This window comes from Marmota marmota, unplaced genomic scaffold (assembly GCF_001458135.2).
Source record: "Marmota marmota marmota unplaced genomic scaffold, marMar, whole genome shotgun sequence".
NCBI classification, from domain to species: domain Eukaryota; kingdom Metazoa; phylum Chordata; class Mammalia; order Rodentia; family Sciuridae; genus Marmota; species Marmota marmota.
In genome coordinates this window covers 9457583-9484159 of record NW_025999983.1, presented here as the reverse complement: position 1 = coordinate 9484159, position 26577 = coordinate 9457583, and the positions used below count along the sequence as shown (strand labels likewise).

Here is a 26577-nt window from a genome sequence, read left to right as displayed (position 1 = left end):
TGTGGATATTTATGTCTCCAACTGGCCTGAGGACATCCTGGCCAAATTACTATCCCAATTCTGCCTCTATTAGCTGTGTGACTTTGGGTAGTACCTTAACTTCTCCGGGCCACAGTTTTCTTCCTCTGAAAAGTGGAGATGCCTCCCTTTTAGGGCTCTATTTGAAATTAAATGTCTTAATCCACATGAAGAATTTATAACAGGGCCTGGAACAGTATTATTATAGGCTTGAAAAAGTTGCTACAGCCTCTCTACCTACAGTGCAGCCACAGTCAGCACAACGCAGAGCCGACAGCGGAATCCCGGGGCACAAGCTTCCACTTCCATGCTGTGATCAGGTGAGAGAGTCAGGTGAGTGGGGAGGTTCCGAGTGTCCTGCAAGAGGACACATGGCCTCTGTCTAGATCCAGACGGGTCATCGGGAAGACATTCCATGGAGAGCCCTTGGTAAAGAGGCATCCATGGGCCTTCATTTCCCCATGGACAGGATGGGCAGAGGCACCTTCCAGGGTCTAGTCAGCCTCTCAAGGATGAGAAAAGAGCAGGGGAGGAAGGGCCACCAGTCAGGGAAGGGTCAGTTCAGTAGTCAAGGGAAAGTCCAGAGTGGACTTGTGGCCAGCAGCAGGGTTCCACAGAGAGACTTGGGGGCCTGGAGGGTAGTCCCTATGGAAGCCAGAATTGAGGGCAGTGATTCTTACCAGGAAGGTAGAGTGGGGCCTGGGGCAGGGACCACAGTGGACGCTCCCAGTGCTTCCCAGCAAAGACTTAATACAGTGCCCACAGATCCCTGGGCATGACTGGGCATAGTTTTATATATGTGAAGCCACTGAGAAGAATAGCTCTGAATTACTGGGGACACATTAATGTTCCTGAAAGGGGGTAAAGAGATTCTGAGAGTTAATTTCCCCTCTGTCGCTTACCAGCCTCTTGCAGCAGTGTGTATTAGACAAGAGCCATCATTATTATAGATACACAAAACCACATGGGCTGGGGACGCATGGGGCCCTGCTTCCTTTGTCTTGCCTGTCCCCTTCCCGCTGCATCTCCAGGCACGTAGTAGCTGTCCGTCCAAAACGGTTTCTATTTTTGAAGCAACAGAAGGTCTTCTCCAGCTGGGGTTAGAGGCCAGCACTGGCGTGCCCAGGGCCCAGCAACTCTCTTAGGGCCAACTGTCCCCCACAGCGAGTCTCCTGCCCTTCCGCCACATTGGCTGGAGAACGGGGCCTCAGTGCCATCGTGGATGGGAACGGAGAATTCTTTTAAGTCTAATGTCCTGCAGAAATTATCTGGTAAAATTTATTAAAATAGTCTGGTCCAAAAATGAAACATCCCATATCCACTTTTTTTTTCCTCCAGGCCTTTGACACTTAAACAAACAAACAAACAAACAAACAAACTATATTTAGATGCAGAAAAAAGTAATGGGAGCCAAATGGTTCTAGTTTGGAAAAGATATGCGGGGGTGGGGGAGATTGATACTAGGATGTAAATGTAAGTGCCGTCAGATTCCTAGAGCTTGATATTAGGCAACCGAGACACAAAACACCCTTCTCCCGGCAAAGTTCCAGAACAAAGTCACCTTGGGCCAGCGGGCTTTCAGCAGGCCCGACTCCACACCCAGTGCGGAGGGTCCTGGAGTGTGTTCAGGCATTGCAGGTTCTGGCAATCACCCTGTCCAGTGAGACCACACTTCTTTGTTCATGTCCTCAACCCCTGAAGAATTTGAGGTGGCCACGCTTCCCTGCACTTCCTGCAGCCAAGCCTATTTGGGGGTTGGTAATTATGTAAGGGACAGCTGGTGTCCACTTCAGTCCTTACCTGGATCTGGACATTCTGTCACCTGGAAGTGGTTTCCAGAAGCTCATCTTTCTATGCCGGGTTGCTGCTGCCTGCACACACTCGGCTCTTGGCAGGTGCTGCTTGTGCCTCTAGGGCCTTCTCTACATAACCAGGTTCTACCTGTTCCTGAAGCCCCAGCTTGGTTCCCTCATCCCAGATGTTCTCTTGACCCTCTGATTGGTGTGTCTCTCTTCCTTTCTAACTCCTTGACTTACTGTCACATAGTTAATGACTTGCTGGATCCGAATTACATACTGTTGTAAGTGTATGTATGCATGCACACATGTGCGCACATACGTGAACGTATAAATCTATGCTGTCTGAATGTAGTGCTGTTCTGTCTGATGAAGGTTTTATTTGTGCATTTAGTTTCCAGTATGGGCAAGAGGTCCCTTGCCCAGGCCCTTCCATTGCTGTGTCTCTCTTGATGGAGCAAGGAGCCCGAGGGGCCAAATGGACACACCTCCCCTTCTCTTAGTAGATCTTGCACTGGGCACCAGGATCTCACACTCCTTGTCCATGGGATGCTGAGCTGCTTACAGAGACTGTGCAGGCTTTCCCGGGGTTTGTCCTCCCAAGTGCTCACTGTGTCCCTTGGGGGTGTGCAGCCCTAGCACTGAGGGTTGAGCTGGGGGCACTCTAAGGGGAAGCAGGTGGATGTGCTATCTGCGTTGTCCCCATGCAAATGACAGGGAATGGAGGAAGAAGTGGGAAAGAAGGCAAGGAAGGCCCAGGTCAGGAGAATGCCTTGGAGGTCAAGAATCCTGAGTTAGGTCTCGACCCTTCAGAGCTCATTGCAAGCAAACAAAAAGATATTTGGGATGATTGCAGAGCAAAACTTTTTGCTACCATTGACCTTAACTCTCTCCCAAATGAACAGCTGTCCTGTCTAGAGCGTGTGTGTGTCGGGTGGTGGGGAGGTAATAAAAGCCCCTGTGTCTTAAGTTCAATGCAACAACTTCTCAGGTCATGATAAAGGTTGTTTTACTCAATATTCAGGTCACCTCAACTATCAACATTGTTTCAGTCTCTACTGTATTTGCCTTTATCTACATGGACCAACCCTGTGCTTCCCCATTACCATCTTCTGCTGTTAATTACCTGGAAGTTGTTATTCAGTGTCCTCTGTATGTAGCTGGGCACAGGCAACACACATGTGGGCCTGCACAGAATCTAGCTGGACAAACAAGAAATTTAGTAAAACTTTAGATTTTATGGCTCCAACGATGGATACTGCAGCAGCCCATAAATTTCTTACAGAGACTATCTTCCTACTTTTTAATGGAAATTATTAACATATCAAAATAATTTTTAAAAGTGCTTTTATTTATGTTAGTCCATTTTTCTAAAGTTTTAGATGGACACCATACCTTTATTTCCCTCATTTATTTTTATGTGGTGCTAAGGATCAAACTTGTACCTCACGCATGCTAGGCAAGCACACTACCACTGAGCTACAACCCCAGCCCCCCATTTAGTTCTTGTCAGCCCTTAAGGGGAGTTACTGTTACTCCCATTCTGTGAAACAGAATTTAGGCTCTGACAGGTAGTGTCTTGCCCAAGATCACACAGCTCTGTAGCAGAAGGGCTGGGCTAAGAGGGAAAGTCATTTGACATTGACGGCTTGCCTCCCCACACAGAGTTGCACCTCCCAGACACCCAGAGCCCTGCTCTTGTCATAAATAGTTACAGGCATTGGCTGACTGCTGGGTAGAACTTCAAAGAAAGATGCATTTCCTGTGGGGCAGTGTTTTGTTGGTGAAGAAAGGAGATGGCCCAGAGGAAGCCTGGTGAACCCATGAAAGACTTTGGTTCATGAGATACATTCAAGTTTTCCACCAATCATAGACTTACCTGAGCATCAAACAAAAAGAGAAAGAGAATATTATATATCATTCCACTCCCTTTTAAGCTCGCTTGAAAAAAATCAGATTTATTGAGGTATAATTTACACGACATAGAGTTCACGCCTTGTAAGTGTACAGTCAGGTGAACTTGACAATGTGTTCAGTTGGGACAGCCTCACCACAGGTCTACGAGGAGCTTCTGTCCCCTGCCATCATCTCTGAAGCCCTTAAAGCCACCCTTCCCTTTTGGCTCCTGGCAACCTTCGATCCGCAGTCACTGCAGTTTGGCTTTTGCTAGAATTTTATATGGATGGAATCATAGGATGTGTGGTCCCTTGCACCTGGCTTGTCACTCTCTTGAGCTCGATTTTAATGCTTTGAGTTTTTCTCCTAGTCTTTGGGATGCATGAACCAGGCTTCCCCAGGTGGAATCCGATGGTGCCAGGATTCCTTCCGACTTACTGATGGCAACACTCACTCAAACAGGAACCTCGGCAAGCTACAGCCTTGATGGGCTTCCAGTCAGGCAGTTATGGTTTGAATGGAAGCTTTTCCACTTTCTCACCACATGACCCTGAGCAGGTTCAGGTTCAGCCTGATATCCTCACCCCTGAGGTGAGGATAATACTGGCATGTGCCTCATGGGACTGTTTTGGGGACTAAGGGGAGCTGACCATGCAAAGCACCCAACAGTCTCTGGCATAGCCCAAGCGGTGTATCAATGTGACCACAACTTAGGTACAGCCATGGTGTCTGCTTTCCATCTCATTGAGGACTATGCTAGGGACTGAAGAGTGAGATTAAGCGACCTTCCCATTTATGGTATTTCTCGGGCCTAATTTGCGATTTCCCTGTAACAACACATCATGAGACTTATCTTCCGGTGCTTGGGAGACCACAGGGTAACAACTTGGATAAATATTTATAAACATTAGCAAATAAATGTATTTGAAGAGGAGCAGTTCAGAACTCATGAAACACTAAAATGTCATTTTATTAAACTGCTTCATGGACTTCAGAAATTCTCAAACAGTTGGTGTTCTCTTTCTTTACTTTTGTTTGAAATGTTTTTTTTTTTTGCAAACTGAAGGGTCTAAAACTAAAGATCCCAGGAATGAATCAGCTCTGTCCTCCCTCAAAAAGTAAATCTAAACTAAACCATCTGTAACAATGTCACATATTTACTGCAGTTCTGTTGATGCCTTTTAACAATTGCCCCACCTCGCACCTGGAACCTGGGCTCAGGTCTGCAAAGGATCAATATCCGCCAGGTGAGGCAGGTGTTCAGAGAATTAAGGTACAAGTAGCTTGTGCTGCCTGCAAATATCACCTAAGAAGGTTTCTGAGTCAAGTTTCCTAAAGGCATAAACCTGTAACTGTGGCGTTTCATTTTTCCCAATTTTAATTTCTTACAATATCATGGATCTCTTATTTTAAAAACATTTGTGTTTTTATTTAATTTTTCCCAAGCATGGGAGAAATTTTGATGTAAAAAATCTGGCCTTGTGTCTGTGTGTGCTGTGGAGTTTGACCGCATCCTTTACGGATGAGATCTGACCTCTTGTCGTGGTGGGATGTTGAGCTGGCTGAACTAGGAGTTTACACCACACTTGGTGCTTCCATCAAAGCCAATTAACCTTTGATGTGATTTGACCTTCTTCAAGGCTTACAAATACTAATGCTCGGTGCATCTTCCTTCGATAAATTTAGCATAAGTCAATATCAGAAATAATAACATTTTTTGAGATGTTTAGAAAATTGGCAAACGGAAGAATAATGACCTTATCCATTCTCCACCTTGCAATTGTTTTCTGGGACAGGGCAAGATGATATTGGCACCTGCACATTGGCATCATGAGCAGAGTCATCCCGTTGTGTGGACTCCGAGCTCCATGAGGGCAGCGTATCATCCCCAGGTCATTGCACAGGGTCTGGCACATAGTGGGTCCTCTCTTCAATCAACATATATTAATACTTGTTGAATAAGTATTTGCTAAAAACAAATGTATGAATCAATGAATAGAAGAATAATGAATTACAGGACAAGAGAGCATTTGGTTCAGGTAAATCAAGTTAATATTTTAGGGTAATAAAAATCATGCAACAATTAAGAAACAAATGTCCACACACTCATATTATTTTCTGGAAGGCTTAGTTCTTGAATGTTAATTAGTGAAGATGCATATACTTTTGAGTGGCAGCAAGAAATCAAGGTAAGAGAACAGGAAGTGCCTGCTGAGGTCTCAAGGAACGAGTGGGGTTCCTGGTGCTATCTGTCTTGGTGAAAGACGCTGACAGTCCCAGGGTCCTGTGAGCTCTGACAAGTAGTCCAGAAAGTTGGGTTGGCCCTGGTACTGGACCAGCTTAGTGCAGTACTGGTCCTGGACAGAGAGCTCTGAGGCACAGTGAGGGAATCCTACAGTCCCTCCTTCCACCCAGATTTGACCTTGGAGGAGACAGACTCTGACACTCGGGTTCAACCAGGATTTCCAAACCATTTACCACCTGCATTCTTCATTTCCTAATGTGTGTAGGATTTTTTTTTTTTTGTAAATGCTCTCAGTTGAAAGGTCTTCAGTCTGTCCGGGTACCAACTTCAACCATTATGTCTGCATTTAACCACCCAGAGGGTGAGGGAATCACCCTTTGGGAAATACTGGTTTACCCACCTGCAACCTGAAATAGCCTGCCTTTGCTGAAAGGCCTCTATCTCCAAGCAGTGACCTCTGTGAGGTAGGGGGCAAGTCTGTTGTATATGTTCTGGTGTGGAAGTTGCCGAACAGAATTCTGGGGCTTTTTTTTTTTTTTTAACATTCAGGGCTGTATGCTAATATTTAAATACAGTGGCATCCATGCTCCATACAGCTCTGTAATTTGGTATTTTCAGTAGAGCTTAATAAAACCTCAATTTTCTGTAGTGTCAAAGAAATTTGGACTTAGATTTTTATCACTTAAATTGAAAGGAGGAAAGAAGCTTGACAAATCTCATACAAAAAGGTGGGAACACGGAAGCGGTGGCTGGCCCTTCTAGGAGAGTGAAACGCCATTCTCTGCCCCCTCCCCGCTGCTGAGTTCTGTCTTTCACATTCTGGAAATCTCCTGCCCTACAAAGCTCCCGTTATGAGCGGGTCTTATGTAGGATAATGGTGGCTGTTATTGATCTTGGCATTGGTAGGTTCCTGGGGACATTCTCTTCAGACAGGAATCCCAAAGGGATGCTTCTTTTCATCTATGCTCTTTAGATTCAAAAGACATTCTCTGTGTTGATCTTTTATTTTCAAGCTTTAGGAGACCTGAATGATGGTATCCATATACAGAAACCTTGGTGGTCTGAAATCTTCTCTTCTCCTATTTCACAGAATAAAAGCTTTAAATTCCTGTCAGCCAGTCACTTCTCTGCTCTCTAGCTGAGGGGCCGCCACCGCTTACCCCAACCATCAGAGGCTTCAGTTTCTCAGGCCCATTTCCCCTCCGTCCTGGTCTTTCATGTTGCATTGTGTTCTTCTATATGAGAAAGGACCACTGATAATTGGACCCCTGGGCTAGATTGACAAGCTATCCTTGACTTGATTATCACTCATTCAGTGAGAACTTGTGGAACATCTGTGGCTTCAATTTCACCCCTTCAGTGAGATTTTGTGGAGCAGCCTCTGTATCCAGATGCAGTGCTCAATGCCAGAGGTGCACATCTTTCCTCAAAAGACCAGCTGTGTGACTAGAGGGCCCACCTGAACTTCCATGGGGCCTCACTCATTCTAAGGCCATGGATGACTCTGCTGTATACCTGGGTCTGTCTCACTTCTGGTGGTCAATGCATTCTTTTCTATTCTGAATCTGAAAATAATCCTGTCTGTTTGTTGGTAGCTGTTTTGTTCCAGACCTTATCCCTATCTCAAAGACTTTAGGGAGGGGATGTATAACTTGGGTTAAGATTTGACCGTGAACAATAGAAAAACATCATTTGCTTAGAAGGAACAGATGTTCATTTCTCTTGCACTCTAGGATTGGTGTGGCAGTACTGTTTCACAGAGTGCTCAAGGCGAAAGAAAGAGAAAGGAAGGAAGGAAGGAAGGAAGGAAGGAAGGAAGGAAGGAAGGAAGGAAGGAAGGAAGAAAGAAAGAAGAAAAAAAGAAAAAGAGCTATAATTGGCCTACATTTTCAAGGTGACCTCATAATCCAAGATGATGTGCTCCAACTCCAACTATCATATCTGCATTTAAACCACCCAGAGGGTGAAGGGACAAAGAAATAAGGCTAAAAAAAAAATAGGCACCAGCTATCCTTTAAGGACTCTCTACTTATGTTCCCCTGGCATTTCCTCCGTCCTTGCTATTTTTGAATGCACTTTTAACATCCAAGAGTAAATCTCTGTTATCTCTCTAAATACTTTCTGGAAACATGTTGTGCTCTTTAATTTCAGAAGGTTCCTGGCAATGAAATATGTCTATCCAAAAAAGAAAAATGCAATAAAATATTACCGATTTTTAAAATGCCTTAATGCATCTTTAAACACGAATGAACACAATTGAAAAGCAAGTGGAGATAAATGCTCCTATTTTTCTTCCATCACATTAGAAAGCCTCTGAATATTTTGAGTTTTCTCTGTATTAATAGAGTTCCTTAACCTACAGGCCCAGCTGGTCCTTCCTTTGATAATGCCGTATTTGATGCTGGTATCATGTGCGCGCTGCGTCACGGCTCAAGTACAATATTGATTTCTGTCAGAGCAGAAAGCAACCCTTTGTGAGTGCCTTTGATGGCCCTGGGAACGATGCCGTTGGTTCCTCTGGGCTGAAAATGGTCCTCAGTTTGGTGTCACCATTTCAAGCCTCTCCCTTATCACAAGCTCTTTCTCTAGCTGTGCACCTGGCCTCACGTGTCCCAGACGGGCCACCTGCACATTCCAAAAGGCAGCAAAAGGCTCCTAGGCGTGAACAGACAGGGCGTTTCCTACAGTAGCTTCGCTTTCTGAAGATCTGGAAGCCTTGGCAGGACCCAGGAGAACCCGGGTTCCCGAGGCTGCCTGCTGAAGTCCGTCTCATCTTCCTGGAGAGGCACAGTGCCCCTGGCTGCAGTGGCATTCCAGCCGTAGGTGGTCACAGGGATGAGTCACCTCGTCTTAGTGCAGAAGGCTCTGGCACTGAAGAAGACAGAAGTAAGGCTGAGAAGTGTGCTGGCCTAGGAGGGAGGCATCAGCCTCCGGCTTCCTGTGGGGACAACATGCCTGGACACCACCGTCTCCCACATTCCAGTGAAGCAGGCAAATCGCTTGTGAAATCTCTTGGGTCTGCAGAGGGCTTCTTGGGATCTGGAGGCCCCAGGTGGAGGCCGGCTGCTGCGGGCCTTGCTTTTGTTTCACTTTCTTTTCCCGACGGGGCCTGCCCTGTCCACAGGCCTCGCCTTCTTGGGATGCACTACCATTTTCTTCATGAGGAGCAGGTGTGATCTTCCTTAGAGTCGGCTGGGACACCAGCGGCTCTTGTTAGAAAGAAAATGACGACCACACAGCATTTTCCCTCGAATAAACCCTTAGTTTCAAAAGGAAATTAGAGAAAGAAACATGTTGGCTATTGTGTGTCTGAGCAGAGCCCTCCTGCACTCATCTCGGTGTCAAATGACCTCCTTTGATAGCAGCCCTGGACCAGTCCCTGCCCCAGTCCCTGCCTCCTTAATCTGCCTCTGGGGGAAAGAGAGGGTTGACTGTAGGGAGAGGAGAATGAGCCCAGGAGATGGGAGTTTTGCTTTTTTGGGGTGATGGTTTGGTTTGGCTGGTGTTCCTCTGTGTTTGCAGGTTGCTGCGCTGTTAGGAAAACCATCCTCTGCCTCTCCTTCCACAGCGGCCTCTGCTGGGCTGCTGTTCCTGACCTCTGCCCCTCAGGAAGTTGCCAGAGCGTGAGGCTTAGATCCACAGGAGGGTGAGTGAGGACGTGGTGGAGCAGACAGCCCCCCTGATGTGCCCTATTCACCCCTGGATGTTGTGATCAACTCTAAAGGTCTTAAACACTCTCCTGATCTTTTCAGGTGGTTTGCCTATGCAGGTGCCAGTCACAGAGTTTGTGGTCCAGCTGGCCCTGTCCTGGCCCATTCTGTAGATGGAAAGTGCTGGGAAGAGAACCCAGGCCTGGCCTTAGCCCAGGCTCCCCCACGTTAACATCTGTGGGCAGGTGACCTACTGCAGGGAGCCTTGGATTCTGCAAAGTGGGAAGGATGACAGCTGCCCAAAGCCACACCCAGAGCTGTCAGGGCTTTGCCTGACGAGATCTGTTTGAGCGCACTTTGAAAACTGCCAAGAACTGAATAAAGGCAAAGGGTTATCATTCCCCTCCCTGGCAGCTGATGCCTCTTTGGAGTACAGTGTGCGTGGAGAAAGGACTGATTCTTGTCGTTCACTGTGGGTCGCTTTTCTTCTTTTCACCTGTTTGGGAATTTGCCATAGGAGGAGGTGTTTTGCCATAAATTAGAGCATTCATTGAACCATTTGATTTCCATCTACTTTACATCACCATGAAGTAACGTCACCACTGGTAACTCTGTGTCACCTGCTGGTGAAGCCTGCGTGGCCATGTCTACTCCCTTGGTGCCTGGTGGGCCACAGAGTGGGATTCAGAGGACAGGTGTTTACTGGGACGTGGATTAGACCTAGGAGTGTCATGTGTCTGGCCACAGCAGTCAGAAGTGTTGCATGGAGCCTGTTCTGGGGCCCAAGGGTGGGAACATGAGTCGTTATTTGTAAGATCCGTTTCGTTCATCGGGTCAGTCAAGGCCATGTTGGAAGGTTATTTTGTGGAACTGGAAGATGAAACTGGCCATGTGTGCTAAGCATTCCTGGCGAGACCTGCCTGTGATGTTTTTAAATGGGTGATAAAGCCTGCCCTATCCTCCGTACCTGTCATTTTCAGCAAGTGCGAATACATGAATATTAATAGCACCGTCACAATAAGTCCCTGAATCTTCCTCCCTCATTTAAGTGTGACATCACTGGCTTTTCTATAAGCCTGTAATTACAGAAATGTGGTTTTACTGTCAACTGCTGGTAGGTGATATTCCTGTCAAAAACCATGCCTGGAAGGAGATCACCCCAGGCATTGGGATCTCCTAGGGATTTGACTGGGTGGTAGCTGCTGCTTGGGTCCTGTGTTCTGGTTCAGTTGCTCCGCATGGTCCCCTGTAGTCCCAGTCACCCTCCCAACCCCCCACAGCGCTGAGACAGGGGCCCTCTGCCTGAGCCCCGTAGCAGTCGTAGCAGCCGAGGTTTCCCGACTTCTCTATGTCCTAGGGGAAAGGAGGAGCGAATTTGGACAAAGCACAGCACAACCCTTGAGAAAGTCAACTCACGGAAGTCTCACGAGTGTGTCTGGCTGGACTGGCATTGCAGGAAGACAGGGCGCAGCGGGCTGGCTGCTGCCCTCCCCCGTCCGTACTCGGGCCCCTGTCGTTCCTCTTCCTGCAGGCGGTACATGGAGGAATCTGGTTGTTGACATCTATTTATGTTCCAGCCTCGAGGAGTGTTTTTGTGGGTAGCTGGGAGGGAGCACTGCTCTGGGTAATTTTATGTGATTGCTAACAAACGTCTTTTTCCCTCTTCACAGTTCCCATGGTGATTTTTTTCATTCGGTGTCACAGGGATCTTGTGGGTTTTTATTAGACTCTAATAGGCCCCAGGATCAGTGGCTGTTGCGATTCATTAGTATCTTTTTTTTATTGACTGTATGTCGGTGGTTACACAACACAAAGTGGTGGAAAACCTGTTGGGTTGGCATCCGTTATGTTGTTTGATGCAGTAACAGGAACATAGGTGGCATGAAAGGAAGAATACGATCAATGAATAATTATGCCTTTTTTTCCCCCTTGAAAGTGTTAGTTTAAAATTCCTTTGGGATTATTCAGTACAATTTTGGTTTCTAGAATTCATAAAAGGGGAGTCCCAGGACAGGTCTTCCAGTGCACGGGGATCCTGTTGTTGGTTTGTGACTAATCAAACATAAATGCAGTTAAAACCATTACTGAATTCATGATAGCCTTTTCTAACTATCTTCTAATAATCAAAAGATACAAAATATAACTACTATCGTACGGGGATGTACAAAATGTTTTCACTTTAAAATACAGTTCCTCGGCTTTAAGTGGTCAGAAACCACCCTTCCTAACTATCTACTGGGCAGTCTTGATCCATAAGAAAACCCAGAGATGTGTGGAGTAGAAATATTTCAGGTGTCCACGAAAGAACTTTTTGGAAAGCCAATTGTTGATGTTCATCCTAAATGCGTCCTATGGCTCCTGCTGCTTCTTCCTAAACAACAGGACTACAAAAGACTTTTAGTGGTGACAGCAAGCCGCTCACCACAGAACAAGGCAGTCTCTCCTTGGCTTCCCCTCTATCCCTTCCCAGCAGCCTGGGAGATTTTCTGGATTGTGAAGAGGGAGACGGATTCCTTCTTTCTGTGGTGGTGGTGGAAGTTTGAGACCTCATTCCGTGCAGTGTGAGTTATGAAGAACAAGACACCTTCCATTCTGTGACAGTGGCCCTGGAGCAGCATGCACCGTGCCCAGGAGGCCCTCACCAGTGACTCTTGCCCATGACTGGCACAGGGAGAGTTGGGGTTTGGGGGAGCTGGGAGTGGAGGCCGCTAGCCAGAACTACTGGAGTTTCCAGGATGCGTGAGTTGGAGACCCTGTCTGGGGAGATGGCCTGCGTGTCCCTAAGTGGGGTGCACAAGTGGCTTAGAGAGGTGGCTCAGAGACGGATACTTCATTCCTCCAAGTCAACCCATGAACATAGAGCTGGCATGTCTGGAAAAGTCACTGTGTTGCATGGCTCTCTTCCTGTGACTTCTTCTCCACGGTGCGCGGCCTGGGAGGAAGGCCTTACTTAGAGGGCTCCCAGGCAGGAGCCCTCCGCAGAAAAGGATCCTAGAAGCCTGGCATCTGTCTCCTGGTGCTCAGGAGCAACACCCCAGTGCAACTAAAGTTATATAGAGGCAGAAAACAGCGCAGCCGGGCCAGGGGCAACTCAGGGGTAAAGTCTGTGCCCAACATGTCCCCGTTGGATCCCCAGTACAAAAGAGTGTGAATGGAAGGCAGCCTTTGTGTAAACCTACTTTTTTGCTTCTGATGGGGGTTGTATTAGATAAAGCAGATGAGGAAGGGGTTCCAAGGAGAAGGGCAGAGGCGCCCACCGCAGAGTGGGACACAGGAGGCTCCCAAATCATTCCTTTATCAATTTTTTTTCTTATTTGGGACCATGAATAAAATGTGCCTGTGGTCTCAAAGCTCCCTTCCTGACTGCTAGCCACAGCGCTTGGCTTAGCAGGAAGCAAGCGGGGGTGGGGGGTGTTAAATGCACACAGTCTGTGGCGGAGAATCTGATGTCATTGCTGTGCACTTTTGTTTTTGGAATCTGGAATAACACACACATTCCAGGGGCCTGGGAAATTCCCAGGTGGCCCTTGCCACGAGCTCTTTCTCATTGAGTCTTATTAAACTGGCAGGAGTCCCGAGTTCTGGCCAGGAATGAAGCCGGGTGCCACAGGGGTCTACGTGGGGAAGGCACCTTTAAAAGGCAATCCATTTGTGGGCAAAGTTTTGAATACATTTCATGTAAATGTCTGCTCCTCATTGTGAAGAATGGTCGTTTCTAAAAATAGTTTAAGGGCGACATCAGAATGTGGCTGCAGCAAGACAACGGAAGCAGGGCGGATTACAGTGGGGCTTGGAACTTAGCTTTCCTGGACAGCTCATTACCAGCCCAGCCCCGTGCTCAGGCAACTTCAAAGGCAAAGTCTTTTTTTTTTTAATTTTTAAAATAACTTTATTTTATTTATTTTTGTATGTGGTGCTGAGGATCGAACCCAGTTGCTCACATGCTAGGCAAGTGCTCTACCACTGAGCCCCAGCCCCAGCAAAGATGTTTTGATTGGTAAAAGCATGCTCCCTAGTCCCGCCCCTTAGCTTCTAGTTATTTTTCGTTTTTGATTTTGTTTGTTGTGCTGGGGATGGAACCCAGGTTCTGCCTGCTTGGCAAACACTGCACGGTGGAGCGACTCCCCCAGCCCACTCCCTAGCTCTGTTTGGGTTAGTGTCTTTATATTAGAAGGCTCTTCCCCTCCAGACACATTCTCCTGGACAGGAAATAAAAACACAAGGAGACCTCGAGTAGTCTGGAAAGTTAGGTGAACAAGGAAGGCAGGGGTGAAGACTGAGAGGGCCAGTTGTGAGTGGGGCAAGCAGAAACAGGACAGCCACCTAGGACACTGCTGTTCCCTTCAGGGGGTGCCAGGGAGTGCATGGGCTCCACTTCCCAGCCAGCCTCTGGGCCCAGGGCCCCAGTAGGGGATTCCACTGTTAGCACTTTGTCACACAGAAGCTGCCAACGGGAGCATTAGCCCCTGCCGAGGCGAAGTGCTCTGGGCCTTGAGATTCTCATGGATTTAGTGTGCCGTGAATTGGGGACCATTTCATGCTTTAGAAGAAAAGATTTTTTAAAGCCGTATTGGGTCAGATCCTGGTCTACCATGTGACAGTGGCATGGAAGAGGCCTTGTGGGGTCATGGACAGCCTGGTTTTCCTTGGTACAACTCACTGTCAATCCATGACTTTATATCCTCTTGAAGGTTATTTATAGTTGCAGCCTCTTGAGTGCCCTCTGTGATGAGTGTCAGGAATTTTCCACCACCATGGGAAGTTAGCTCTTCAGCCTGTGTCCTAAACATCCCTCCTTCAGCTCAAAGCGGTTGGTGGACGTGCCTGGCCCACTTTCTGCTCTTTCCCTGGCATGGTTTCCCGCGGGGCTTGCTGTGGGTTTCACCTGGTGATGGCGTGGTGTGCACAGTAGTGGATCCTGTTAGAATTTCATTGACAAAAGTACCTCCCAAAATTATCTGTCCTAGGAGAACTGTCTCCAAAGAAGAGTCTGAGGAGTTCCCGGAGAGAAGGGGGAGCTCCACTGGGAACCAGCCAGGTTCTTGGCATACTTGACAGGAAAGAATTTCACACCAGTCAAAGGCATAGATGGAGGTTTATTTAGGAAAGTGCTTACACATTCAAGGAAGAATGGGAACCATCTCAAGTGCGATGCCTCTGTGGGTAGAGCAAGGAATCCGCATGCAGGGGAGAACGCAGACCATCTTGGGAGTGAGAGATGCATTTTGAGGATTGCCAGCTCTTCTTTTAAAGGAAACTCGGTGAGGAAGAGCACGTGGGAACACTGCAGTCTGGTAATCTCAGGACAGATTCCCGTGGTCTGGTCGGTCTCCGAATCCACAGGCTGATGTGGTCTTCATTATCTGATCAATAGACAGTGCCTGAAAGTCCTCAGAATTATAGGCTTCTCAAGACATGATAGTTCTTTTTGATTAATCTGTTTATTGGGGGTTAATTGACAGTTCTCAGTGGGATCACGGATTTCCCAGGAACTGGAGAGTAATAAGGCTTGGGAAAGTATGTATAACTGCTGATTTGAAGTCTTTTTTTCTGTATTTCCTTTCTGTCTTCTACCTATTTCCCATTTCTCCCAGACCCCACAAGCTATAAGCCTGTATTGTGTTCTGCCTCATAAGAAAAACTGTTTTTCTTTCTCCGTGTTGTGGTAGGCCTGTCTTCTAACACCTCAGGGGAGGAAAGCAGCTTAGTGCCTTGTTTTTCAGACATTACAAGATGCAGATTTTGAGGACTTTTTGGTTAGGGAAAGAAAGTCTGTATTTGCTGGCCTCTGAAGATCTCTCTGAGAACCTCTTTGGAGGATTTGGTACATCCTTGCTTTGCATTGTACTTCTCAGAAACAAGACTCATGGTGTCTGTAAGTCTTCCCTCCCATGTGTGTTAACTTTGCTCCTCACAATGTGGGAAAAGGAAATGGAGTTCAGTGTTGGATGTGCCTAGCCTGTGCACCCAGCCTGTGGGGACTTGTATAGGTCAGGCTGTAGATACCTGTCTTGAAGCACTAGGTGTTGTATGCACAGACGTGGTCAATGCTGTTTTAGTTGTTTAACTGTGACCTTCACAGAATTATTGAGTGGAAAATGGTCCCATATCATTACTAAAGAAATTTCCCCAAAGTTCTTAAAGATAATTGCTGCTAGTTTCAGAGAGATTCTGTCTCATTAGAGTTCAAGTAAGTAAATGCATATTTTATTACAGAATATGTTTACGTTCCTTATTAGATATGCAGACACACACAAGAGACAGACGGAAACTAGATCCTTCCATGGGAAATACTAAGTCTGGAGCACAAAGACCTGGGGACATAAGAAAGTGGGAAGACATCAGGCTGCTGTTTGTATTGTCTCCTCTGCATTTGGACTGTGGCCTGGGCAGGGATATTGGTGGCTGGAAATTGTTTCTGGAGCCCAGAACCTTGCTTGTCCACATTTGCTTGTCCACATTTGGGGTTAACAGCTACTGAATTTTTTTTAGGGGAACGCATGCACTTTCATAACTCTGACCTAAATTATATGTGCTGAATAGGTCCTTCCCTTAGGGCTTGGGAAAAGTTCTTTTCTACTTCTCTGGTTAATAGTCGTATTTCATAATCTTGTAGTTTTAATTAAACCAGGAACTGTTCCATTGTTCTTTTGGTTAGCTATTCTACTTCTTAGTTTTGTATGTGGTGGGTGCCCAGTGGGTATTATTGACTGATTTAATAATTATCTCTTTTTCTCAGTTGATACCTGTGACAGATTTTTGGGAAAATGTATGAGAAACAATTATTATTTGATCAAATTCACTATTTTCCCCCTTTTACTGTAGATGCAGGTCTTAAAAAATAATCACATTTTCTTTTTTTGCTATTTTAATGATCTATTATTGTCTAATAAACCACCTTGAAGCTTAGTGGCTTATTTATTTTAAAATCAATTATTCATCATAGTCTTAAAACCACCCCAAAACTTGGCAGCTCCATATTTTGCCTGCTATCTCCTGGTTCTTTGGGTCGACTTGGCTCATCAGGCAGTCTGGGGTGAGGTTCCTTGATGTGGGCTCTATCTGCTATCAGCTGGGCCCAGTCTTCCACTCTCAGCTTCTTCACTTACACGTCCGACTCTTCCTGGTAGGACTGTGGCCGCTGGAGGCTGGCCATTTGGCCTCTCCTCATGGCTTCCAGAACTGGAATCCCAAAGAAGCCCAGGATAAAGCTGCAAGGCTGTCTTATAAGCTAGGCTTGGAGATCATTAAGTCACTAAGACCAGCCCAGATTCAAAGAGAAAGCAATCAGAATTTTTTTTTTCTCCCAATGGCAGGAGCAGCAAATAATTCCCAGCCATCTCATCTGCCATATCCAATACAAAAAAAGTAACTTTTTACTTATTTATTTTTACATTTTAATGATTGGTTACTGGGTTGGACCAATGAACAAAAATACTTATTTTTCTATTTAGAAAAGCACAGACATATTTGGTTCTCCTGTTGTGCCATTAAATTTTAGACTATGGTAGTTTCAGATTGTCATAAGTGCAAGTACATTGAGGTGCCCACTTTGAAATTAATACATAACATGTCAATTTGAGGTCCTGACTCACGGTTACTTGTGAGAGCCTTCTGAAAATTGTCTCAACAACAAAACTTCTGGGGGACAGAAGATCACAGAGGATGCAGAAAAAAATGCCCCAGCGCATGAAAACAGTAACCTCCCCACACCTTTGTGGTCCCCAGAAACCACAAAACTTGTGAATGGAAATTAAACAGGCTAATGAGCCCCCCTGTTCCCCCAGAGGAGCTGGTTTGAAGCATGGCATCTGGATATTTAACACTGCTTTATTTAGCAGGGGCGGGGAGGAAACATAGAAACCTCTCAAGCGTGGTCTTCTTTGAGGTGCCACCAGGCTCTTGTTAAGACAGAATGCTCTAAGGTGTTCTATCACGGTGGGTAGGGACCTCTGTGCCTCCCTGTCTTTCCAGAGGTCTAACTGGGGTGTCTAGGGAGAGTTGGGAACATCCATCAGCCTGGCCAGCAGCCTGCAAGTTTGTTCTGTCCTGGTTGGTCTGATCCACAGCCACCTCTCCGAAGACAAGCACCTCCACCTGAGGGAATGCATCTGCCAGCTGTACTGGTTTCTTTGGCACTCAGGGCCTCAGGTTCCATGCTCTGGGACAACACAATGCCATCCCTCCATGAGGGCACTTCCCTATTGAAAGAATAAGAGCCCGTCCTGAGGATCCGGTCATGGCTGTGTTCCCAGAGCTTAGGACTGTGTGGACACACGAAGGCATTCGGGGAATGTTTATTGGGTGAGTGGTAAAAAGCAGAGGTCACATATGTGTTACTTAAAAGAATTGAATTAGTTACTAAAAGCAAATTAGGGAAGTTTCAACTAAAGCTCAAGTGTTTTGGTTTTTCCTGAAAAGTATAAATATCTGGCAAAGCTTGGCCAAGGGGCAGTAGCTGGGAGTGGGGTCTGCACAGTAGCTGCTTCCTCTGGACTGGGCTGGTTTTCCAGGTGGCCCAAATCTCCCCACCCGTGTCTATTGCTTTACACACAGCCTGCTTCTCCTATTCGAGTTTGCAAACCATGTAAGACATATTCTCATCTCTGATTCAGAAATACCCCAGAACATTTCCATTTATTTTGAGGGAGGTCACAGAATTCTTACAGTAAGTTTTTTTTTTTACAGTTACTTTATGGAATTTTAATTCACATACCAAAAGATTCACCCTTTTAAGATACACAATTCAGTGGCTGTTAGTATGTTCTGTGGCAACTAACACTACTATCTAATCAGAACATTTTCATTATCCCCCCAAAATCCTCCTGTACCCACCAGCACCCACTCCCTATATGCTACCCACCCCCCACTCTGGACAGCCACTCATCTACTTTCTGTCTGTAGATATGTCTTTGTTCTGGACACTTCGTGTGAATGAAGTCCTACATTACGTGGCCTTTGTGTGTGGCTTCCCTTATGAGCATGTTTTCAAGGCTCATCCTTGTAGTATCAGGATTGGTGCTTCATCCTTTATATGGCTAATGCTATTCTCTCCCATGACTATGCTACCTTGTATTTATCCATTCAATGGACATTTGGATGGTTTTCCATTTTGGGTCTGTTACAAACAATTCCTGGAAAGTTTTTCATCCTGTGAAATAACTGTGTCCTATATAGCACTTTAAGGATGAGAGAAGAAACCTTCATATCAGAAAATCAAGGATAGATTATCAATGTCCCAAGACATTTGGAAGATCCCTGCTGTAAGGAGGAATCTGACAACCTCTGAGTCACAGAGGGCAGAGGGCAAAGCCAGGTGAAGGAGTGGAGAGCAGAGCACAAAACGCTCAGGGAGCTTTGTAGGAAGGAGGCTAAGGCACAGTGTGGCTTGCATCAGTCTCTCTGGTCTCTCTGAGCTAATTCCTCCAGGCAATTGTACATCCCCGAGGTCACTCCGGAGCATCTGACTCTGGACAGCGTGGTAACAGGCCGGTAATGGCTCCATACATTCCCAGAGACCTCTTGTTGTCCTGCTTTCAATCACTCTGGTTAAGTGGCTTGCCAGGATAAAGGACTGTGGACAGTGCTCAGCCCTCTTGCTCTCTCCTCGCCTCACCTCTCTGGAGTGACCTGCGGTGGTAGACAGTGGTCCTGTCTGCCCACCTAAAAGGCACTTTTCTCAAGGGTTGCAGGGATGTGGCATTGTGTGGCTACTGTAGCCAGTAATGTGTCCCCTCAAACAACAGTTCTGTCAGCAAGACTCTGCCCTTGCCTCTGTGGCCCCGAGGACAAAACGTGTTTTCAGAGTGACTGTCTAAGTTTAAGAAGCAGATTGGGCTGGTGTGTGGCTCGGGGGTAGAGCACTTGCTGAGCATGTACAAGGTCCTGGATGCATCTCCAGCCACACCATAGGGATAGAAGGTGGCCTGGCTGTCTGTAATCTTCTTTTTCTTTGACTAGAGGACTAATCTCCACTGATCTTCTTGTTTTGTGGAAAGGGTAGGATAGGAGGATGCTTGCTTGACACAGTAGGTACAGTTTATTGAGGATCTCCAGTGTGCCAAGCACATTCTTACTGTTTTAAGTAGCCTGGAACCCTATGGCGCTGGTTTTTTATTCCCATTAGACAGAAGAAGCTCGAGGCTCAGATACGGCAATGGACCCAGGTCATTGTTCACTGGTAAATGGCAGCACTTGCATCTGAGCTGGAGGGAGGCTCTGAGGCCCAGCTCTCTCTCTCCTGAGGTCACCTTTTCAGAAAGTGGTATTTTTTTTCTGGGACTAGCTGGCAAAGACAACATTGTGGGGTAGAAGAATCTGGGTACAGTGTCTAGCTGCAGCTGGGGACTGCAGGCAGCTGCTCACATGTCCAGCAATCTCCACTTGGGAGCTCTGTTGGGCCCTAAGCCTTTCTTCACCCTGTCTCCAGACACACCTTTCTCCCTGGAAAGGTGTAACTAACTGGAATTGGATACCCTGGCACCCTCTAGACCTCTTCTCCCAAGTGAACACCTTCCCAGTAGGTATCACAGGCATAATTTGGGGGCAGTAAGCCCTAGGTACGCCTCAGATCATCTTAGGAAGGAAGTTGGCCATGTATAGGGGAAGCCTGTGCATAGTAATTTTGGAAGTTGAAAGAGATCAGGCAGGATAGGTTAGATCATGCTGCGGTAACAAAGAACTCAGAATCTCAGTGACTTAGCAAAATACAAGTCTATTTCTTGCTCAAGTTATGGGACCACTGCAGATTGGCCAGGATTCTGCTCTATAGCACTGTGCTCTGAGACCTAGGCTGAGAGAGCAACTGTCACCTCAAATGTTCAAAGTTATTGTGGCAGAGGGAGAGTTCTGGAGGATCTTGCACTAGCAATGAGATGCTCTGACATGGAAGGGACTCACATCACTGCCATTCAGAGCTCAGTGGCCAGAACTGGTTTCATGGTGTTACCCAGCCACAGGGCCCAAAGCCCAGTCAACCAGGTGCCTGGAAGTGGGGCAGAGATGGAAATTTTGGCAAATATCTCTACTGTCTACCATACACATCTTGATATTTCTCTCCCTCTTTCCTCTTACCATAACAGCCAGCTGCCCTTCACTCACTAGTTATGTACACTTGGGCGAGTGACTTTTTCAAAATGGAGACAAACACTTTAAAATGTATAGCTTGAGGATTGCATAAACCTGGTGACATAGTAGGCGCTCAGTAGATGATAACCTGGGAGATGCCATCTTATGAGAAATATGGTTCATCAACAGCCAGAAACGTGTCTGATATTCCACTTTCTTTCAATTAATTCTTTTTTCCTTAGATGAGCCAATATCTGGAATTATTGCAGGGATGCAATAATTCCTAAGAACAGGAAATACACAAAATCTAAAATGCTATTACACATACATTTGAAAAACTGAAAGAAACCCAAATTCCATGTCTTAGCAATAGAAGAATGATTAAGTAAATTATGATACATTGACTTTGTGAACTGTTAGATAGTCATAAAAATAATAAGAAAGATTAGGTAACAACATGCAAAATGCACATGATGGTATGTTGATTTTAAAATGCTGTGAAGTTAATAGATATTATTAATCGACCAAAAAGCATGCCAAAATAAATGCAGGTGAAAAAAGACTAGAAATAAAAATGCAGAAAAATGACAGTTCTATTAGAGTTGTAGAATTATGAATGTTCTACAACATTATTTGTGTGGTTTTTAACACAATTATTTCACAGATTTGGGAACTTCAGAAAAAATATCCTGAATGTGTTTATGGGTGCTCTCAGAAATTACTAAGAAATTTTTAAAATTAGATATATTAACATTGCATATAGATTATCTGCAATTCATAAATCCAGTGGGAGAAACTGGGTAAGAGGTAAAAGGAAATGCTTTAGAAAGCAAACAAGCAGAATATAGGTCTTGAGCAGTAAGTATATGCACACATGCACTACGAGAGCTTCCAAATGTGAATGGGGCTAACGTTTTGCACCTGACAAATTCATTAGGCATAGGGTGCCTGTCGGACGGCACCTGTAGAGCTGGTTGAGCATGGGACCTGTTGCCTTTGTAGCTATTGCTGGATGACGAGTCTCCTCCAGAGGCATGAAGGCTAGAGGGCTAAAGGTGGCTTTTTCATTTCTGTCATCCCTGGGTCCATTCCAGCCCTGGATGAAGAGTGGGTCCATGATCTTCAGAATCTCACAGGACCTCATTTCAAACTCAGATTCTTGTTCCCCACCCTCAGGATTTTCCTTTGGGAGATCTGGAGGGGGTTCAGGAATCTGTACTTAGATGCTGCCTCCACAGTGTTCTTTGTCCCTGGCGGGGAGGGCAGGAGCTGTGTTTGTTAAGTGAGCACTTTGGCAGCACTCGGGCAGAACTTCGCTCTCAATAGTCTTTGGCTTACATTTTCCTGGTGATCTGTGGGTGGGATGGACTTCTGGCCTCCAAGCCTCCTCCTCATGAGGACCTCCATCCCTTCCCCCTCCAGACATGCCTGCTGCCCCCTTCCCCAGGGGACCTCTGAGAAAACAGAGTTGACATTGCACAGCTGGCCTTCACAGGGACTTGTAGCCCATGTGCAGAGTGGTTTGCACTGGCTAATGCCATCGTGGCCAGGAAGGAAGGAATGATCTCAGGAGCAAACTGGCTAAAATTAAGAGTTTGAGGCCTCAAAATAGCTGGGGAAATAGCTGCCTCTGTGAAGAACACCAAACCTACTCTGCTGAGCATATGTTTGCTTGGAAGCTGGACAAGAGGGGGTGAAATAAAGGTCAGTCGTGTCAGCTTTTAAAAATGCCCTCAGTCTGTAGCTGTTGGTATTTTCGGCCAGGTGTGGGAGTGGATCTTCACTCCCTCATCTGTGAAACAGGGGGTCTGAACCTCCCTCCTTCCTGGCTTGTCCTAGAGGTCTGTAAAAAGCCGTAGGTCAAATGCCAGGCACAGCACCTGGCTGTGAAACACCTGGTGAAACTCAGGTGTTTTGCTCTTATTTTCTAATTAAAAAGCACATGGGGCTATTGCAGGTGGCCGTCCGCCTGGGAATAGGGAAGAGCAGCTCACTTGCCATGGGTGAAGGAGGCTCTGGGCAAAAGGCCTGGTGTGGCCTGTCTTCTCTTACAGACGTGCCACAGCTTGAGCAGGCCCCATGGGCCCCTCTGGTGGACCATGTGGCTGCAGGATGCAGCTGTGAGACAGAAATGCGTGCTCGAGGCTGCCACCCCTCTCAGCCTGGGTGGAGACTTGGGGCCTTGACACCATGGGACCTTCAAAAGCACCCTGCGGGGGGCTGTGGTGGGTCCTCAGCTGGCTCAGGGAATGCTCCTGTCCCTGGCCAGGTGCTGGATTCTGGTTTGACTTCAGACCGTGCTGCTTGGCCTAGCGGGTGAGTGGAGCAGGGCTGACTTCAGGGACTGGGCTGAGAAAACACAATTTTAATGCATTTTAGATAAGCCACGGTCCACACTTCTTGTGATTCTTCTTTTAAATCAAGTTAGAGGTGATTTTCCCCTCTTGATCCTGTGGTACTTTCTCTGTGAAAGGTGATTGAAACTTCTTGTTTGGGAAGTGTGTGCGTCACACTTACTGCAGAATGTGATGAAGGGTCTCTTGGAGAGGCCCTTACGCGGTCCTTACAGGGAGACGGAGCAGCTTTGCTCCCAGGAACCTTTGGAGCTCTCCAGCATTTACTGAATCAGGTGCAGAAAAATCAGACCTGGGTTTCTCCCTGAGGGCCAGGAGGGGCGTGCAGCACTGCGGAGCCAGGGGGGACCATGCTGCTCTCTGTCGTTCTGAATATTTTCAAAGCACCGTGCTTGAAAAGCAAAGGTACAGGTATTGGTTCTTTTGAAAACCTGTGATTCATTTTAAAAGTTGCATTCACTTTTTTTTTTAAATTAACAATAATATATACTTATGTGCATGCACAACATAATATTTTGATACATACGTACACACCACATGGTGGGATGCTTAGGTCAAGCTGTTAGGCATATGCCTTACTTTGTGTACTGAGCATTGTCTTGTGGTGGGATCAATTAAATCTACCCTTCTACCGATTTTCAAGAATACAACATATGGTTATTAATTATTGTCACCGCAGGTACAATAAATCCCTTGAACTTAATTCTTCCTGTCCAGCTGAAGTGTTCTTTGACCAACACCTCAATCCTGCCACCCTTGGTCCTGAAAGTCATTATTCTATTCTCAACTTCCATGGGTTTGATTTTTTAGAGTCCACATATAAGTGAGGAGTCGAGGTAATTGTCGTTATGTGCCTGGCTTATTTCACTTATTTCTCCAAGTTCATCCATGTTGTTCCAAATGACAGGATCTACTTCTTTTTAAAGACAGAATAGTATTCTGGTGTGTGTGTAAGTGTGTGTGTGTGTGTGTGTGTGTCTGTGTGTGTGTGAGAGAGAGAGAGAGAGAGAGAGAGAGAGAGATCTTCTTCATCCATTCATCTTTGATGGATACTTAGCTTGATTGCATATCTTGGCTATTGTAAATAATACTACAGTGGACATGAGGGTATGGTTATCTCTTTGACATACCAATTTCATGTCCTTTGGCTATATTTCCAGTAGTGGAATTACTGGATTATATGGTAATTGTATTTTTAAATTTTCGAGGATCCCCCATACTGTTTTCCATAATGACTATTCTAATTTACATTCCCACCAAGTGCAAGGATTGCCTTCTCTCAGATCCTTGACAAAAACTTATCTTTTGTCTTTTGAATAGCTGTCCTAACAGGTGTGAGATGATACCTCAGTGTGGTATTAATTTGCATTTCCCTGATTAGTGGTATCAAACATTTCTAACCCTAACGTTATACCTTGGAGTACTAGAAAAAGAAGAAAGTGAGCCTAAAGTTTAGAAGGAAGGACATAATAAAGATTAGAGCAATATAAGATAAAGACCATTAAACAACATAAAGGATCAATAGAACTAAGAGTTGATTTTCTAAAAATATAAAAATTAAAGACAAACTGCTAGCTAGGCTAAGAGAAAAAGAGAGATATTACAATTGACACCATAGAAATACAAAGGGTCATATGAGACCACTGTGAACAGATATATGCAACTAAATTGCATAACCTAGAAGAAACAGATAAATATCTAGGCACATACAACCTACCAAGACTGAATCATAAATCAGTAGAAAATCTGAACAGAACAATCATGAGTAAGAACATTAACTCAGTGATCAAAATCTCCCATCAAAGAAAAACCCAGGTCCTGATGGTTTACTACTGAATTCTGCCAGACACTTAAAGAAAAACTAACACCAGTCTTTCTCAAACTCTTTCAAAATTGAAGAGGAAGGAGTACTTCAAAACACATTCTACAAAGTGAGCATTACCCTGATGCCAGAGCCAGACAATGATGCTACAAGAAAAGAATCAGAGGCCAATATTCCTGATGAGCATAAATGCAAGATTTCTCAAAAATTCTGCAAGCAAACCAAATTCAACTGCACTTTGAAAAGATCCTGTGCCATGAGCAAGAGGGATTTATCCATAGAATGCAAGGTTGGTTCAATATTCATAAATCAATCAATGTAATACACCACATAAGAGCAAATGACAAAAATGATAAGATGTTTATATGATACAGAAAAGGAATTTGACCAAATACTACATCCTTTCCTGATTATAAATCTCAGCAAATGAGATGTTGAAGGAAAGTGCCTCAACACAATACAGGCCACTTGTGACAAGCCTACAGCACACTCAGTGGTGAAATGCAGAACACTGGTCCCCTAAGATAAGAACAGGACAATGAAGCCTACTCTTACTCTTTCTATGCATCACAGTACTGAATGTCTTAGCCAGAGAAATTCAACCAAGAAAAGGAAATGGAAAGTCTCCAGGTAGAAAAGGAGGAAGCAAAAACGGTCTCTGTGCAGACCACATGATCTTACAGAGAAAACCCTAAAGGGTCCATCAATACTCCATTAGAAGTATTGATTTTTATTATATTCCCAATGCATCCACAAATGTAGAAATGCTCTAAAACCTTCTGGGTTTTGCTTTCTTATCTTACATTTGGAGATGTTTCTTTTTTCTCTCCCCTCCCCTCTCTCTTTCCACACATTTCTTTTAAACATACCCTTATCATTTAAAGAGTTCACTTGGCTAAATGGTCCTTATTAGACATTACTGGCAAAAAATGGATTATAGTACACATAAAATTTCAAACAGTTTTTTGGGAATTTTTCTGTTTCAGACATGTGGTATATGAAACTACAACACAGCTCTAGATCCTGTAGCTCTAATGTTTATTTATTTTCAGGAAGCCATAATACTGTCTTTTGCCTCCTGGATTTTTATGAATTATTTATATTACAGGAAAAAAATATAAGAAAAGCTTTTCCCACTTTAGTATATTTGGAGTTTTGTCATATTGTTGTATGCTCACTTTCTTTTGACATATGCAGAATAATTAACAATTTCCTATTGTATTTTGGTATGGTGATTTTTTTTATCCTAGCAGATTTAATTAAATACCCTTTGCTGTTGAGTTAATATATCTGTCTATTTAAATCAGTTTGTCTTTAGTGCAGAACTACTAGGTAATTAAAACAGTTCAGCACATCCTGATTAATAAGAAGTTCCCAATTTAGGAGCTCATCATCAGAGAACTTTGCATTAAACGTGGGTTTAGGAATTGGCAGCACATTAAGTCTTTAGTAACCTCTACGTGGAAGCAATCATGATTAAGAAGAATTGGACAATTATGGATCAAAACCTTTTATCATATATCATTTTTTTATTGGTTGTTCAAAACATTACAAAGCTCTTGACATATCATATTTCATACATTAGATTCAAGTGGGTTATGAACTCCCATTTTTACCCCAAATACAGATTGCAGAATCATATCGGTTACACATCCACAATTTTACATAATGCCCTATTAGTAACTGTTGTATTCTGCTACCTTTCCTATCCTCTACTATCCCCCCTCCC

The 26577-nt window shown here is 45.2% G+C and overlaps 1 protein-coding gene and 1 long non-coding RNA gene across 3 annotated transcripts in view; both read left to right on the top strand.

The window, feature by feature from the left end:
- Zdhhc14 (zinc finger DHHC-type palmitoyltransferase 14) overlaps window positions 1-26577 on the top strand; it is a 241202-nt gene that overhangs the window by 50655 nt on the left and 163970 nt on the right. The gene's annotated exons all lie outside the window — the stretch shown is intronic.
- Window positions 25830-26577, top strand: part of LOC125617628 — a 19353-nt gene continuing 18605 nt past the window's right edge. The window contains exon 1 of the long non-coding RNA XR_007348705.1: window positions 25830-25841. This is a non-coding gene — a long non-coding RNA (uncharacterized LOC125617628). The remainder of the gene's footprint in view (window positions 25842-26577) is intronic.